Here is an 18,498-nt window from a genome sequence, read left to right as displayed (position 1 = left end):
GGTAACCTGAAATCGCTAGAATAGTAACCGCTGGACGTAAACATCTGCAAATATATACCAGGTAGTATCTATTTGCAGATGTTTACGTACGTACACAGCTTTACTATGAACCTTCCTACATATAATGGACAAACGAGAGAATGTACATAGAAAAGATAATTCTTTTTCTTATTTAGGATAATTATTTTCTTATCCATCCTCTCCTTTTTCAGATTAACTTCCCTTTCACATGGAGAAGAGTGGAAAGGGGAAGGACTAGAATTGGCCTGCAATTACTGTAATAACTGTTAGACTTTAGTTTGGTTTGGTTTGGGTCCATCAAATGTGTACCATTTGTGGTAGCTTGGAAACCGTAGTAGACCTGTACGGATCACAAGTTTAGGTATCACCGTGGCCCCGCCATAATGCGTCGGAGGGCAGTCAGGTTTTAGTGGGTATTCCGGTCGCCTTCTGCGGGCGGCGAGTCCCACACTCCCATTGCACAGCCCGGCGTAGGGGTACGTAAATGCATTTCCTGACCTAAAAAAAAAGGTATCACCGTGTCGTAAAAGACAAGGTAGCAAGTCACACCCGAGCACGCGCTTTCCTCCACCGACCTACACAGATAAACTCGCAGCTGGCCACGAACAATCATAAAGTTGGAATCTTTACGCACTATGGTTTGATATTGACATAATTGTCAATACTACCCTAGCTATTTTTCTTTCCAGTTTTGTTATATGAAGAAATATAAAATGTTGTTCATCAGTGTTCTACGTTATCAAGTAACTACTAATTATATCTCTATGTGCTTCAATTAAAGTTCACTTTTAATTTATATAAATAAACAAAATGAATATCGTAAAAATTACTTTTATCTAGGACACGATCAAATCAAGAATAGCTGGGGAGTAATGTTTTATATAAAACATGTCTATGGTCATAGAGATTTTAAGGTTGATTTTGATTTCAGATTTCAGTACATTAGGTGTGCGATGAGCGAGGAAGGAATGTCGAGGCACCAGTTAATTAATATCGATTTCGTGGCTAAACCAATAACCTTACTTCCGCTGTATCACACCGGAGCAGCGCAGCGCACTTGTCTTAGAAAACGCACACTTGCGCTAGCGCAGAAAAAGGATTAGAGAAAAGATATTTGAAATAGTTCTTAGTCTCCTCATTCGCTCCAGCGACATCGAGCAGAGCGCGCGCGTTGATCCTAACCACAAACCGATATAAATATATACGATAGCAGTTCATTCACGCTCCGAGAGCTTTTTGGGTGCAATGACCTCTGTCACGATGTCTATTTTTTTTCGAACGAACGTCCTTGCCACGGACCAGATGTCAGATGAAAAATGTCTTACGTCGCTTTAATTCAACGTTTAACTTTTTAATTATGTGAAGACAAAATTCTGTGCATGTGTTAGTGATCTTTAACTTTTTTTAAACCATGTGATGTGTTGTGCATCTGTGATGGTAAAATTAAACAAGAATTTTTTTCAAGTAAGTCATAATTTATTTCTAGCGATGGATTAACTCGTGTAGCTTCTTTCTTTTTTAATTTTCTAAAACAAGTTGTTGCATTTAAATATTCATTTATTTATTTGTTTACGAGTTCCGAAGTATCTTCGTTTTTTTATAATTTATCCTAGTCTTTAAAAAAGTCGTTTATACGAAATGTAAACATCCTTTATTTTAATTAAAGAAGTTCAATTATGTGGGAAGAAATAATTTCATCAATCCAACCAAGCAAATAAATTTAATGATTACGAATAAAACAAACTATAAATTACTATAATTATTAAGGAAAACAAAATTATATTTGTTAATTATTATCTAATTTGAATTGTAAATTTTCTCACATACCGTTTTATGCAAGTTTCTAATTTATTTAACGCTACATAAATTATTGTTGTATGTATTTTTTAATGAATAACTTTTAGAATACGTAGCCGTGTTCTATAAATACGGGTATAAATTTTTATGTATGAAATATATATTTACATATTTATAAGATTTCAGAACATTGATATATCGGACACAAACTATACTGGCCAATTTAATTGCATTAATTTATGTTACATTTTTATTGAAGACTAGCTGTTGCCTACTACTTTGCCCGCGTGTTACTTCGGGTCACAAAGTTTATACAAAAATAAGGTTATGTCACCGCTTACATTAGCTACTTTCTATTAAAAGAGCTATCAAAATTGGTCCAGCCGTTACGGATATTAACCCAAAACGAATAGACAGACAGATTTTTTTAAATGTTATACATTTTATTAGTAATATAATTGGTTTTTGCTGTAAATAACGTAAAGAACATGCGCGCGAAATATGTTTCTTATACTATATATTATTATCGTTTTGGCGGTAGACGTTTATTAACTTCGACGGTTGAAGTTATCGATTTATAAGAAGCCCATATTAAACATGTGGTGAGTGTACGGATTGGAGACATAAAATATATATTTTTCCTTACAGCTCTGCTCCGGATTAGTTTTTTTTTAATAGATCAACTGCTTTTCAAAGTGTACTTTTTGTAAAGTCTGGCAATGTATCCTTGGTCCAACTGCATTTACCCCCTTATCGTATAAATGTGTGCGAAGTCTGATTCTTCTTCCCTTGCCGTTTCCACCTTTTAGTGGTGGACTCGACAGGTGAGGGGACATGTAGCGAGGAGAGATATCCTCCATCGACAAACTTTCAACTTGTTGGATCTGTATGGGCAGCGGTCACTACACTATTCTGGCGAAACCACGTGGCCTAATGCTCGTTTGCGATTTTCTATTGCTAAAAATCGGTATTGATTCGGTTTTTAATCGAAGATGGCGAACTATACTTTTATATATAAAACTTTGATTACTTGTATCTGTCAATTATATGCCTCGTAATCTAAAAGTAGCAGAACCGATAGACATGTGTCAGCTACCATATAGAAGACCACAATCTTAACTTTAAGGAGCGGGTCTTATGTTATCCATGCTTACCCTTTTTTAGAACAACCAGAAAAAACTTCTTTGACGATCTATAAACTCAAGTGTATAAAATGTGGAAGGGTAGGGAAAGGGGTAGATTGTATGAAACATGAACTGATTGAGAAGGGCCGACTGAAATGAAGCATGATATATTGTTCTGGAGGAAGGAAACTACGTGCTTCGACCCCACAGAGATTAGTAGATAATAAAGTTTTTATTATCTTTTAGATTTTTTCTACAATTATTGAAATACTTTGGTAAACTTCTTGATACTTCTAGAATTTCTTTTGGATTATTCGTCTCGACTAACGTACAAGCGTATATAGAAAGTACTACCTATTTCAACGACAAGCTCGATTTCCCGCCATGTCCGAGTGGCGGTGGTATCGACAACAACGAGCAATAGTGAGACGGTCAGAATTTATGAAAAATAAGTCAATCTACCAGTAATTACTAGTCACAGAACAGAAGTAGTACAGAAGCTTACTTAATTAAGTTAAGCTTAGCAGTAATTACTACTTTTAACAGTGGTAGATCCCGCAACAACAATATTTGTTGGGTGCACAAATTGGCCGGGTCGACCAGTGAAATACCACGACCACACAGAAGACAGGCGTGAAGTGGAAGCAATTCCGCGTTTCGTCTGATGAGTGTGGTACCGGAGGCCTAATTTTAGTCCTCTTTCCTTTCCCACCCTTTTTTATTAGGAAAGGATGGGAAGGGGTAGCGGATTTGGCGGAAGAGGGGACGCATAGGAAAGAGAAATATTCTCTTTCTTTGCGTCTCCTTCTCCGTTGATTAAAGGTAGGCAACGCATCTGCATTTGCGGATGTCTATGGACAACGGTCGTCTCGCTATTGCGGCGAATCAAGGTGGCCGTTTGCTCATTTGCCACATTATGATATAAAAAAAATCTAACGTCAAATTATGTGTATGTGAATATAAAAGGTCACAAACGTTTGTGACCTTTTATGTAACTCGTATGTTGGTAAATTTTGATAATTCTCTGTTCAGACTGGAGAAGAAAAAATACTATAAGTTAAGCGACCATTTTTGAACATGAAATTTTTGATGTTTCATTACGCATTAGACTTTTGAATCGTCAATTTAAAAAGGAAAGATGAATATTTTTATATAAAAATAATTAGTTAGAATTAATATTAAATATGTCTATTAATGATGTTATACGAAGCATATCGCCGCCATTTTGGAAGGTGTGTAAGGAAACTAGGAATGCGATCGATCGAATAGAAAGTATCAACGCTTCATGATTGGACGTTTGTGTTTGCGTTCTGATTGGTTGTTATGTGCAATATGCACTCGCTTCGCTATTTACACTTTGCCAAATAAGTCGTGTCTAGTCTTATGTTGTATATAATGGCAAACATTTAAAGGAAACTTAATAAAGCATCATATTTGTACTACCTGAAAATGTTTTATTTGTTTCAATTTTCCTTTATTTCAGTTTTGAGATTAGATAACATTTTGCATTTTAAATCTTATTTTTTTATATTTCACTTTTGAAAATGGCAACATTTTAAATTATCACAACAAAATTTTCTTCTATTTAATTATTAAATTTGAATGTTTTTTGAAAAATATAATAAGACTAGTTGTTGCCCACTACTCCGTCAGCGTAGAATTAAAAAAAAAACATATAAAGCCTGTGTGTTCTTACAACTATATTCTAAATCTGTGCCAAATTTCATAAAAACTCGATGGACCGTTCTAGTGATACCTTCAAATAAACAATCCATCCATCTAAACAAAGGACAATGTTATTTTCTCCGTTCTTGTAAAACTAACATTGTAACGTGGACATCAGTTTTGTAACATAATACATTGAACACGAAGTACAAGTATTAATTTAATGATAAATATCACAAATGTCGCATTTAGGTGAAGGTGTTGCCAGCTAAAGTTCCAATGTAAAACACATTTCACTCAAAGTGTTGCAAGTTTGACAGTTCGCAATCCATCCTATAGTACGCCGACGCAAACTTGTATTACATTTAAATACGGTTCAAAGGGGATACTAAATGTCTAACGGCTAAAATCAATATTCCATCTTTGAGATTGATCCGAAAATTATTTTTATTACTTTGGAGAGATACTAATAAACAATTTGTCATGTTTTCGCTTGCTTATGCGATCTTCTCATTGGTTTTTAAATCAATGGTTTATAAATGGTGATTAAAATGCAATGGATCAGCAAAAATTCGGGATAGATATTATTAAGTGCAAATCTGCGTACTGAGTTGTATTTATTTTGAAGGTAAAACGATGAAAACAGATGTGTAATAACTCTCAAGTATCTATACATGTTAATAAAATTTAAGTTTCTGTATGTGAGAGAAAGAAAAAAATCATACTTTTTTTTTTAAATAAAAAAAAACATTTAAAAAAAAATCATATTTCGTACACGTGATGTATTTGCGTGGTTGATAACGAAAAAGCAATTTTTTAATTTTTGTCTGTCTGTATGTCTGTCCGCAAGACAGAGTTTTTTCCGTGTAAACTCCGGAACGGGTGAGCCCATTTTGACGGGATTTTGATGGAAAGGTTGCACGCGGGCATAATATAGGCTACTTTTTTTGTTAAATCCGGCCCTGACGAAGTTGCGGGCGACCGCTAACAGATTAATAAAACATAGAACATATTAAAAGAACACAAACAAATATACACAAAAAACAAAGAAATAACTAATTTTAGTAGTTAAAATAATTACTAATATGACTTAACATGATAATTATTAAAATGATTTAATATTTCAAGATGGTGTAATAAATATAAAACTCATATGCATTTATGATTATTACTTTTCTACAAACGAAACTAATCAACTTACTTCCGGTAGAATTTGACGACGGTGTGTTCATTAGCAAATATAGAAACAGGCATAGTTTTACGCCTGCGCCTTTATGTGTAATTTAAAAAAAAACTTCACCTATTTCTTTGTATGATTTATGTGTCAAACGACAAAAATGGACCGACAGATTTAGTGGACTGTGTGGGCACAAGTAATACTAAATTACAAACGTTAATTCCCACCCTGTCCTATCCTATCAAAAAGTGTCACAAGATCCTAATACTGTAGATATTTAGTCATTTTGACTTTTATTTCGTAAGTCGGTATAGTTACTGTCACTTTAGTTGGCACGTCCTGCAGAAGAGTACTCTTGTTTTCGACGAGCCAAATCAAATGCCGGCTACTATAAAATTCTGGATCTAAGTTACACCGAAGTATCAAAGGTATTTCAATGTCTATATACTACAGTGCGAGCATCGCATGCACGCCCACCGTGTAAACTGTAAAAGCCCTGAGGCAGATAGCGGCTATCGGACATAAAAATAAGAAGTTAAACGCACTTGCAAGGAGAGAAACGAGATTGTTACCGTTACATTAATGTTTTATAACTTGATATATCTTGTCCTTTTAATTGAGCACCTGTTTCCAAATTTAAAAAATTTAAAGACTGCAATTCTTTTTTTTTTTTTTTGCTAATTACGTTACTTAAATTTTACTCCAGTAATCAATGAGATAACGTTTTTTTAATGACTAATTTTTAAAACCATGTTTTTTACTTTGGTAATATTTACGCGTAACCCTTTAATGGTTTATACAGGGTGTCCCGTAATTATTAGATAATCCTGTAAACCCCTACAATAAATAGACCAAGGGCTCAGCTAAATTCAAGGCCGTTCGCAAAATATTAAACTTTTTCTGAATCAGTGATGGATGTACTATAGGGTGTTTCATGATTATTCATTCATAACGGGACATCCTGTATAATTTATAAAAAAAAACTATTTATCGAAAAGTGTTTCGAGGAATCTTCGATTCTAAATCAATTTACGCGCATCAAATTCTGACGACGAAACTATTTTAACGTACTAAGCTAGCATATTAAAATAGAATTAGCTGTTTAACAGCATACATAAGAAGTCGTCGTTTATTTGTATTAATTAACAGCAAGCCATCATTAGCATAATTAACGCTCTGCTAGACATAATGAGATAGATACAGTTCTTCGTTCAGATAACGGCGAAAAATATTAATTTTATTCCACATTCAGATTTTTTTTCTACAATACTAAAAAATATTCTATTGAATGAACATTTTAATTAATATAATAAATTATTATTTGAAGGAATCGGATTAAGTCTTTATTAGTTTTAAAACAAGTAAGGTCTTTTTTTAAATAATTTAGACTCACGTAGTACGGTGTTAACAAGTTCGGACACGTTGTGAATCATTCTCTAAGATACAAATTATCCAAACATGTCTTAAATAACTTTTTTATCAGTTACAAAAAACTTTTGAAGTAAATGAAATAATATTTTGAGATCTCTTAACTCTATTCATAAGATGTGTTTCATAAAATAGTCTTTAGACCGAAGGAAATATATATCACGTCTTCCGTAATCTGTTTGTTTCTGTGCACATAATTTTTGCTCTTAAACCACTGATATTTTCCATACCGGCGTTGTAGCGACATCTAACGATAACTGCAGGAAACTGTCATCTATTCTAAATATATTGTAGCTGCGAACGCAGATGTGCTTTTACCTTACTTCCGTAGTTAGTTGCTTTGGTTAGTTAATTAAAGTATATAAGAGATAACTTAATTCTGATGTTAACCGATAAGTTATTTTGATTTTACGAAGAGAGAATAATGTGTAAGTTGTTTTCAATAGGTTATTTTGTACAATGTTATTGTTTAAGGGGTCCCAAAGTAACATTGTTAGGAGTTTTTAAAAGCATAACTTAATTTATCTTTAAATTTTATTCGTTTTTATTTTTTAAAGATTAATATAAAATTTAAATTTTTCTTCCAAGTAAGTTTGGACTGGCTGGCGGCTGGTCGTAAAAATTAAGGTAAAACATTAAAGTTTAAAAAACCTCTTGCGCCGATAAGACCAGAAAGATGATGAACTTGATTAAACTTTGAATATGGTAGATAAACAAAATAAAGAAGACTAAGTAAGACTGTAATCGTGGAAAGAAAATTTTTCGGTTGCTTTTGAACCTTAGAAACAATTGTATTAACTGGCTATTATCGCAGTCGCATCTCGACGGACACAAAGAAAAAAAAATATCGATTTTTATTAGAAAAATTTGTTGTTAAACCGATGTTTATAGTTTTCATAAAATAATAACACTATAGGCCCCGGCGAGATTCGAACTCGCGATCTCCTGTTTACTAGACAGGCGCTTTAACCAACTAAGCCACGGCGCCGCGTACATTTTGTAAAAAAATTTTCACATAACCGGAAACTACATTATTCAAAACGATATTGTAAAGAAATTTGATTTTTTACCCCTCTACGAAGGACTATCACGCAATTTTTTTTTCGTAAAATATCATTGCAGTTACCTATACAGAAAATGTACATATTTTCCGATAACGTGTCTAAAATATTAACCAACTATACTTACCAGTTACATACTAAATTCTATCGAAATGTTATACTCAATAATGCACGGAATGCACATATGAACATAAATTTCAAAAATTATTATTTTTATCAATTTACATCAACATTATTCTATTTACTTAAGCTATAAGATATGTAAATCATAAGTTAAAGTTTCATATACATTGTTATATTTAGTAAATACTAAGGGCGTGTAATGGCGTGTGTTCTTCGCTCAATTACTGTCACTACGGTTGGCCTATTGATAGGAATAAATATCTACTTTTAATACCCACGTAAGTAGGCGGATTATTAAGTAAAATGTTGCTATAAAAACAATTAGCGATGATAACGGATTAAAAAGTATTTTCTATCGCAATATGTCGCCGCTTCATATCAGGTGGCCGTACTACTCGAACGTTTGCCTTTTTGGTATGAATATAAAAAACCAAGGTGTCATCGAAAGCGCGCCAACGCAACGATATTAAGGGTCGTTTTATTGCACCGACAACATACGGCGACTTAAATAAACTAAAGTTTTTTAGTATTACTTGACGCTTAGGCATTAATGTTTCTGTACACACGTTCGATAAATTTCTTTGTTTTCTGTATTAAGTAAAATAAATAAGTGTTGCTCAATAATTTTATTTAGTCAATTGATTATTATGCCATTTTTATTTTCATAAAAACCTGCAACGTATTTGTAAACTCACTGGAGTTACAGTTGTTAATAATATTTCTCTGTCACCTAACCAAAATATTTTTTTCCGAGAGAAAAAAATAATTTATAACTAATAACGATTAAAGAGCATATCTTCATCCAATGGATTAAAGCATTAACAAGCTTATACATAGTTGTCAGAGATTGGAAAGTGCGTATCTTCAAATTATTCAATCAATTAATGTGATCGGTTCCCCAGCTACCTATTGTTGCGGGAGAGAAGCAATTCGTGCATCACGCTCGTCGTTAATCTCGCGACAAGAACAAAAATAATAAAAAGAATTTCAATCATTATTTTTTATTGTTTACTTTTTGTGCCAGTTTTAATTCCCGACCTTCTATAAATTGGCAATGCACATTTTTTTTAATTCGTTTAAGTTGTACGATTCAAGAACCAAAATCATAATGTGAATTCTGAAGTGAATAAAACCTTTGAAGTTTATGTACAAGAACATAATTGAAAATTTATCAATCTTGATTATATGTGTACCATAATATCTGTACCGAATTGCACATTAATATACCTCCCCCTCGAATGTGCTATGCCACACGGCGTGGTATGCCACCGCATACACACCACGAAGAACTTATCGGAGCTGCTAAAACGTTTGACTGCTTTAATGATTTTATAGACGTGACATGAATTACTTTTAAATAGGGATGCCATAGTCTAATTTTTAATGTTGCCATTTTATAACCTTTAAACGAATATCTTGGATATAATATATCATTCATTCATTTAATTTACCGTCTGTTTGTTGCAGTCCATAAATTTACCGTTCTTTTATTTCAATTTAATGACGATGTCGAATGCCGCTACATAATAAAGCGGTACTGATATTTTATAATGGGATATTTATTTTTTATTTTTTTTCATTCCTTAAAGAGTGTGTCACACATTTAAACAGCCAGATCAAATATAAGTGCTCAAGAAAGTTTCCAAAACAAGTTAAATTTAATTACGGTAGTAAATAATTGATTTTTTACAATAATTTAAGATTGCAACCAACTTTTTTTTCACATCTCAGTATTATTTAAAAAATATTCTCGCTGTGAAATGTAAACGTTAAAACGGATAAAAGCTTCAATTTAATTCTAAACACTGAAGTTGTTAGTGTACAATTATCGAATCAAATTGTATATATACATTTGTTCGTCCGTTAGTACGTCTGTGGTAGGCTCTAGGCTGTAATTAACACGTACTCGGGGAGTCATTAGCGACAATCCTCTCATGAATATGAATTAAGGGGTCCAATTAAATTGGATGCGAAATTGGCCGCGGGCGTAGGTGTTTGGTGTCTTTGATTTTATTAGATTTATTCGAGTTATCTCGACGGTATTGCATACAAATCTTTTTATCTATGTTTACCAATGACGTTTATTTAATCGACTTTCAATTTGTATGAATTAATGTTACATTTGAATACGCAAGTTTTATTATTTTAATTTATCGTCCACTTGATGTCACTTGCGAATTCATCTGCGTGGAATTCAAAAATAAAACTTAATAAGTAGTCTATGTATTCTTCCAGACTATGTTCTATATCTGTGCCAAATTTCATCGAGAGTCTTTCAAGCCGTTCTGAAGATATCTTCTAACAAACATCCATCTAAACATTTGCATTTATAATATTAGAAAGATTAAAAGCATGTTTACAATATTATGCAATTATAATACATTTTGATTCGAAATAGTTTATAATTTTTAATTATCTGTTGTAATTTTGAAAAATCGCATTAAATTAGATGTAACAATCATGATTGGGATTCCTTTAGTTATTTTAAAAGGAACGTGTTAAATCAAACAGCTGTCTTTACGTTTTTAATCATATTAGAAGAAGTAGAACATACAAATATGGGCAGCTGCTTTGAATCATTTAATTAGCAACATATTACGCTCATTTCCAAAAGGGGGAGCGGATAAAAAGTAAACTGGTCAGTGCTCAGGGAGTGATGCTATGATGTAGGAAGTTGCAAATAACATTGTGACAGTACCCGCTTATTAGTGAAGTACACATTTTGTACACAAGTCGTTATTGGTAACGGTTATTTTTATGTTATTTCATTAAATTTATGTAAAAAAATATAAGCATCGCATATTAATAAATAAAAAAATAAATGTACTTAATTGTAAATGTGCATTTTTTCAATGTTTTTTTTAAAATTATACATTAAAAAAACTATTATCACGATTTGAAATAATATATGGTTTCATTTTATGACGAAAAACTTTAACAAATGTAAGCTGTGCTTGTATATTGTTTATATTATAATTTTAATAAAATATAGTATCGTAAAATGGTTGTAAAATAAACTAACAAGATTCATTTCAATGTGCCGGTGAGAATTATACCAACAGTTCATATTAACAGCATCATGGACGCATAAAGTTCGCATTCTTCGATCTCTCGTATCGTAAACATTGGATGGTGTTATGCAAAACATGTGAATACTTCATATATATTGCCACGTGTTATTCTATTAGTTATATTTCTTTTATAGGTCCGCATATGAGAAGTCTTTTGATATATAATTTTCATTATGTTAAATTACAGTTGAACTGGTTTTATTAATATATTGTTTAAAAAAAAACATGTAGACAAATAAAAAATTTCCATTTGTTTGAAGTCGGTTAAAAAGCGTGTAGGATAAATGAATCACATTGTTTTTATTATCTCTGATATCTTGATTCGTAGAAGTGTCTACATTCGTCGGGATCCCCTTTTTAACCGTAGAATTAAACGTTAGTATCAATGAGTCGGTAAACGGCAGCAATCACGACTGTTCCGAGCATTTCGCACAATTAAGCTAAGAGTTTTTCCGAGTAACATATCTGTGGTACACCTTCATTATAGAGAACACTTCCTATACCGTACGCCACGAGTCGATAAAACTTGACACCACTTGGTAACAATTTTACGCATACTGATTATAAATTAAATTATCGTAAAGTGTGTCTATCTCTTAAAAGTTTAGGCGCTTTAAATAATCAAAACATTTTTGTAACAAAACTATTTATTACACAACTGTACAGGTATTATACCAATCACTTGATTTAAATAATCATAATATTAATTAATAAATCAAAGAGCTTAAAGGTACTTGCACACAGTACAGTACAGTACTCGTAGAGATACCCAATTTAAGCTAGTAAAATAAAATATATAACGTATAGCATATATCATATTAGTATGTTTATTAAATTTGAAGACAAAGGAAACAAAGGTTTATAAGTATGCTTAACTTAAGGATTGATGTTAGTAACACGTTACAGAATAAACCGCTATTACAAGACGTGGGCGTGTCTCAAGCGCGACACATTTTTATATTTTTTACAAATGCTACGTAAAAACGTCACGGCTCGCGTTATTATATAGAGATTCTTGCTGCTCTATCAGGTATTTAGAGCCTTGTCGCCGCACCGTTGTCACTACACACGGTCGCATCGACTGGTGAACATTGATATGAATTATGAGAGAAAATTATTTTTGAATCTTATTTTTCTTACACGACTGGTAGTTGGATTTTAAAGCAAGTTGTAAGAAGTATTTTTTAAATAGTCTTTATTTGAATTAATAAGCACAACGTCACTACAAACCGTGTGTTTACACATATAACATGTAAAAATGCAAAAGCATATTGTCATTTGAGTAATTTCGCTTATTCTTTTTGCAATAAATTTAGATAAGAGTATGTTTTTATATTAGAGTTTCATCAGTAGAAACTCAAGCTTATAGTTAATTGTGGATTTTTACTAACTGTAGTACTGTCTTAATATAATTCGAATAGTTTAACTACTACTCTATGTATTACACATTGGATTCGTCACATCTAAGGATCATCTGCATAACAACGTTAAGTACGAATAATTGAAGAACACTATTGTTATCTTTTTTTTCGGAGAAAAGGGTGGCAATATTGTTATTAATACATATGTTATATGTTATGTTATGCCAGTGAAACATTCTTAATATGTTTTTACTTTTTTACATGTTTCATAACTATGCCAGCTGTGTGTCAGCACAGGCTCGCAGTCGGTATCCACGCACGCCGCGTCACTTGTAAGTAATGCGCGGGAACGCGTCCTAACCGTCTCGCACATCGAATTCGTTGCATTAGTTATGAGAAATATCATACAATGTTAAGGCCACTTATAAACGTTTCATTTTTTCCACAATCACAGCACATTTTATTGCTTCCCTTCGATGTTATCTACGTCATTTGATGTAATGGAATCTCTTCGTCTATATTAGTTGAGACGACGAATTCTTTGACTAAGTTTGCTAGATTATTGCGATGCATTTGTTTCTTTATGGTTACTGATATGACGGTTATAGTTTTCTTTATGTATCACATTATATGTTTCTATTTGTGTCCAATAAATAATATAACAATAAATTTTATTTAACATAGATGTGAATGAAGAAGGTATTGTTACTAAAAGGTAATCTGTTATTTTCTGTTTGCATCCCTCTTGTTATTATTAATTATTAGATATTAATTTGATCAACATCATCATAATCAGCCTGAGTTCGTCCACTGCTGCACGTAGGCCTCCCCTATCGATTGCCACGATGCCCAGTCCAGTGTCGCCCGCATCCAGTGCACTCCCGCAACCTTGACCAGGTCGTCGGTCCATCTTGCAGGAGGCCTACCTAGGTTGCGTCGATCTATCCCTTGCTGCCATTCTAGGACTTTTCAGTCCCGTTGGATATTTGATTAATGAAAGATTTGATTGTTTGCATTGAATAATCTCTGAAAGTACTGAATTGATTTGAAAAATTCTTACACCGTTAGGAAGCTACACTATCTCCGGGTGACATAGGCTACATTTGTTACTAGGTTTTTTAATAATACGTGGACCAAGTCGAGGGTATCTGCTAGTATTTTATTTAAAAACCTATCTAACTGGTACGTAATGTTATCTAAAAAAGTAAACAATTATTTATATAAACATTATTAATCTAGGATATTTATTTTAACAAACAATTAACTATAAAATTAGTGACTTGCATGAAAATGTAGAAATGTACCATTTACTTGTAATTAAATGTAGGTGTTACGAAAGCAATCCTTATCCATTATTTAGTGTTAGTTAGAAAATATTTATGTCTTCATTAGAAGCATGGGTCTTAGGATGTACGGCGGATTCGTGCTAACTGGACGTTATCTTTATGGTTATTATGTGCTAAAAGTTACGCTGTTGTGAATGCAGAAGTACGAATACGTCAGTTTGGCTTAAAAAGACCACGCCTACGACATAGTTTATCGTAACATATAGTTTAAAGTTACTACTGTTATGAACTGTAATAAATTCTTACCTTCTAGTCGAGAATAAAGGTAAGAGAACCAATAACTTTTTCATTTAAATAAAGGACAAATAGATATAAAATGGAAAACTTTTTCATTAATTGAGATCGATTCATTAATTGATAAACCATTAATTTATCAATTTTAACTTTAAACGTTCCATTTAGTCAGTGGTGTTTGTTAATTTTACATAGATGGCGCTTATAGTTTCGTGATTTCCACTGTGTTTATGATAGATAATAAATGTAATACCAAAAAAAAAACATTTTTTTAGGAAATAAATTGCAATTATCCAAAATCTATATAACGTACGAAAGTACAAGTACAGAAAGTACAGTTCAACACATACCCTGGAAGAACACATAGACTACTTCTTAAGTTTTTGGAACGAAGTTCCTTATCGCGCGTTGTGAAAGGGGGCTAGACGGAAAACATTCTTACGAAAAGTTGTCACGACACGATGCTATAGTAACCATGGCAACGACGTGACAATATATAACGAATTCATAGAAATAAAATGTACTTCTTGTGAAGACTTAAGTTTTTTACTCATAGAATAAACATTGGTTCCTTCACTAATTAATTGAAAGGAACTTCGTTCCATCCGGGTGTCCCTTGACACCTCTCAAGTTTTTTTTTATAAGATTTGCGGGTAACATTAGTTGGTAAAAAATAAAGTTATAAATATCCAAGGAATAAAATGTGAATATTGAACTGACAGAAGTGTATTATGATAATGGCTGCATTTATGTTAAGTTATCTTTGTTAACGTACTCGCGTAGTCGCGAATCAATCAACTTGTTCGATAACGTATTGTATTAATCGTAATAACTTTGGCATTTAAGTTATCACTTTTGACGCAAGTAAATAGCAATCGTGTTTTAACGGTTGTCTTTTACTGTTCATGATTGTGTTACCTTATTTGAACTTTCCATGACTTTTTAACTTAGCCAGATATTTTAACGGCATTTGAAAATGTGAAAACGTAATTTGCGTGTCAAAATGCAAGTCAAAAATTATCTTTGTATCATATGTTGTGGTTGACATTAAATATAATATCACTTCAAGGTATATTCGTTTTTATTTTTTCTCAGATTCTAGATAAAAATTGCACCTTGCTTAATGTTATTTAGTTTTATTATTATAGTTGTTTCACGTTGAATATTGTATGTAATTTTTTCATCTGTAGGCGCACTGGAAATCACCATATTACATAGTAGGTTCCGTTAAATGTGGAAGGAACATTATTGATACAAAAGTATCAGGTTCAATTGATCCTACAAACCTGGCATTCGGTTCATGCCAGTTTTGTAATAAACCTACATGTTACAGACCGCCAGGTATCATCCATGCCACCTGGATGACTGGCACTCCACAACAATGCGATTCTCGCGAAATTTTACTGCCACGTACGGCCGCGTTGGGTATTGGTCTATCCTCAGAGGTATTTATAAACCAGTACGACTTAGGGTCATTCAAGAAGCAAGGATATCTCTTTTTCAAAGCTTCCACATTTGCAGTACCTACCTCTGGTGCCGCGGATATTTATGAGCGTCGATGATCACCTTGGTGTATCCGTCGCTCATTTGCCTCTTCTATTATAAAAAAAACACTTATTGTAATCAATGTGATAACGTAAATTTGGGAGAGTACTACTGTGGCTTTACACTTTTCAGACACTCGTATAATAACACATTCATTTCTGTATTTTTTTTAAAAGAGAATGTGGGGAAAGTTTCGGCAGAAAATCTCAGTAAGATAGTCTGATGGGAAAGCAAATATTATATAAAAAATAGCATACAAATTACATCGTGTACTTTGCAAAACCACATTAACTACTAATTGGTTCAAGGCACCGTTCGATGATTTTCTACGATAAAGATGCTGATTACTATGAAGGTGTGTCCAGAAATATAGGGTATCTATGCGACGCGCCACGCACAAATTATAAATCGAAATTGGCAATTATACGGCTATCTACTTTCCCAGGGCGGCAGAAAATTGTAAGGTTCATCTACTCTACATCAATCGTGACGTTCTTTGGAGCAACATAAACTAGTTGTCAACAGAGTTTCGATTATCGTGACACTTTTGTTAAAACATATTATCATTCCTTTAATTGTTATTAACAAAATAGAGACAACGATGTGTCAATACAATTGAAATTTCACGGTTATTAAGATTTTTAAATTATACTTGCAAATTGTATAAAATATAATTCAAAGTTACGTATGTTGTGTAGTTAGAAGTCTGTATGTAGTTGTTGTTCTCATCATTTTTATATAAAGTACAACTTTACACTTCGAAATTGGTCAAGCTGTTCAATTAATTAAGCTAGGATCAATTGAACGGTATTAACCTACATGCACATACGAAAAAAGAAACTAATAACTACTAATATTGTTGATTTACTAATATTTCTTTTAACTAGATATATATATTCCGACTAAGATTAGGTGCTGGGGTATTTTTTTAAAGGCGGGTTTTGTATCTTCTACCATGTGATCGGATGTTCGTAACCCTAACAATAAGGCTATGAGGCGTTTATACTACACTAACTAAGTCCTAAATGATACCTATTGTGAAAAATACTAATAATATCGTTATGAAAAGGCACCGCATACATCCTTAGATGGTTTTAATTCATTAAAAGAGCGGTAGTGTAATATCTACCCGTTTCCTCTGGATATACTAAGAAGTGTAGACTATTTCATAGTTTTTAATGAAATAAAAAGATGTTTAATGAATCGTGAATATGGACCTGAGTACCATAGTGAAGTACTTTGTTAGACAATGACTTGACTAGCGGTCTTTTTTTATCCAATACTGAATGTTTGTGGGCTAATTAGACTTTATTGTTTATATCTAGGAATAACGCTTTAGAAGGGCCTTTTTTATCAACTTCACCTTTTGTTAATAGCTTATATTGTTACTTAGAATTATAAACAAAGAAAAATCGTTTTAACGGCGCGCTATTTAATTGATGTCAAATAGATGAGGATCTTCCTTAAATGGTACCTGTTAGACGCGTGTATAAGGTGATATTTTTTTTTTTCAGACTTTGTACTAGGAACGGCACTTATATAGATCCATTTTGTAACCACGTGGATGTGGAAACAATTGATTGGAACGTTTGGCATTAAACATTCGTCGAATAATAATTATTTTAACAACTGCTTTTGCCGCCTTTGTCACATTCTTGATAGACTCAAGCCCTTTAAATTTTTTCAAGTTATAGTACAGTGTAAACTAATGTATCGTTACTGATGCTTTTCAACCCTTTGACAGCAACACCGAAAACGTTTTATTGTTTACTTGTAAATGTCATAGTGAGTTACTACTTTTGTGAAATTTCTACATACTCGTATATTGTTATCTCTGTTTTGGCAAATAGAATATGAGGGGTAACAATTATCGTAACTCAAAGTAAGGAAGTAAATTTCGGAATTCGTAAACCTGTTTAAGTTGAGAGTTATGATAATTATTAAAAATTGTCGATCCTAGTCGTAAATTCGATCAATATAGGCATAGTGAATACGTGTCAACGAGATGTGCTCAGCCATCTTGAAAATCACAGCGACTTTTCCTAGGCAATCTTGACCAATAGGTTGCGAACGGAGCATTTCTATACAGTTGGCATGTCGCTATTGCAGTACTGACCAAATATATGACTCAACGTGACAACGTGACGCAAATATATAATATTAGTTTCGACGACTTACGTTGCGTCGTGTACGAAAGACCTTTAGAATAAAATGTCAGTGACACGTGCTTATGTACGACCCTCTATGACACTGTGACTAAAATCGCTGTATTTCGATGATTTAGATCGGTTAATCTCTCATTTATGTAAGTTCGGTGTATGTGTATGTGTTAGTATGTTATGTGTAGTATAGTATGTGTTTCGGTACAAGTCTTTTGGCAGTGAAAACTGGCAATTCAGTAAGGCGTTGTTTAAAAAAAAATTCATGCATAAAAATGTTCAGAAAGTGGATGTATGGCATGTTTTAGTTTATTGTTTATCACGATTCGCAGCAGGCTTCGATACTTCGCGCTAGTTAACCGTATTCAAATGGTGTTTACGACTTG

At 32.8% G+C, this 18,498-nt stretch overlaps 1 non-coding gene across 1 annotated transcript; it reads right to left on the bottom strand.

Moving 5' to 3' along the window:
• Positions 1-8,126: 8,126 nt before the first annotated feature.
• On the bottom strand, positions 8,127-8,200 carry Trnat-agu. The gene has a single exon. It is a non-coding gene; the product is annotated as a tRNA-Thr (tRNA).
• Positions 8,201-18,498: the final 10,298 nt, after the last annotated feature.

The sequence above is a fragment of the Papilio machaon genome, chromosome 10 (genome assembly GCF_912999745.1).
Source record: "Papilio machaon chromosome 10, ilPapMach1.1, whole genome shotgun sequence".
NCBI lineage: Eukaryota > Metazoa > Arthropoda > Insecta > Lepidoptera > Papilionidae > Papilio > Papilio machaon.
This window is presented reverse-complemented; position numbering and strand designations above follow the sequence as displayed.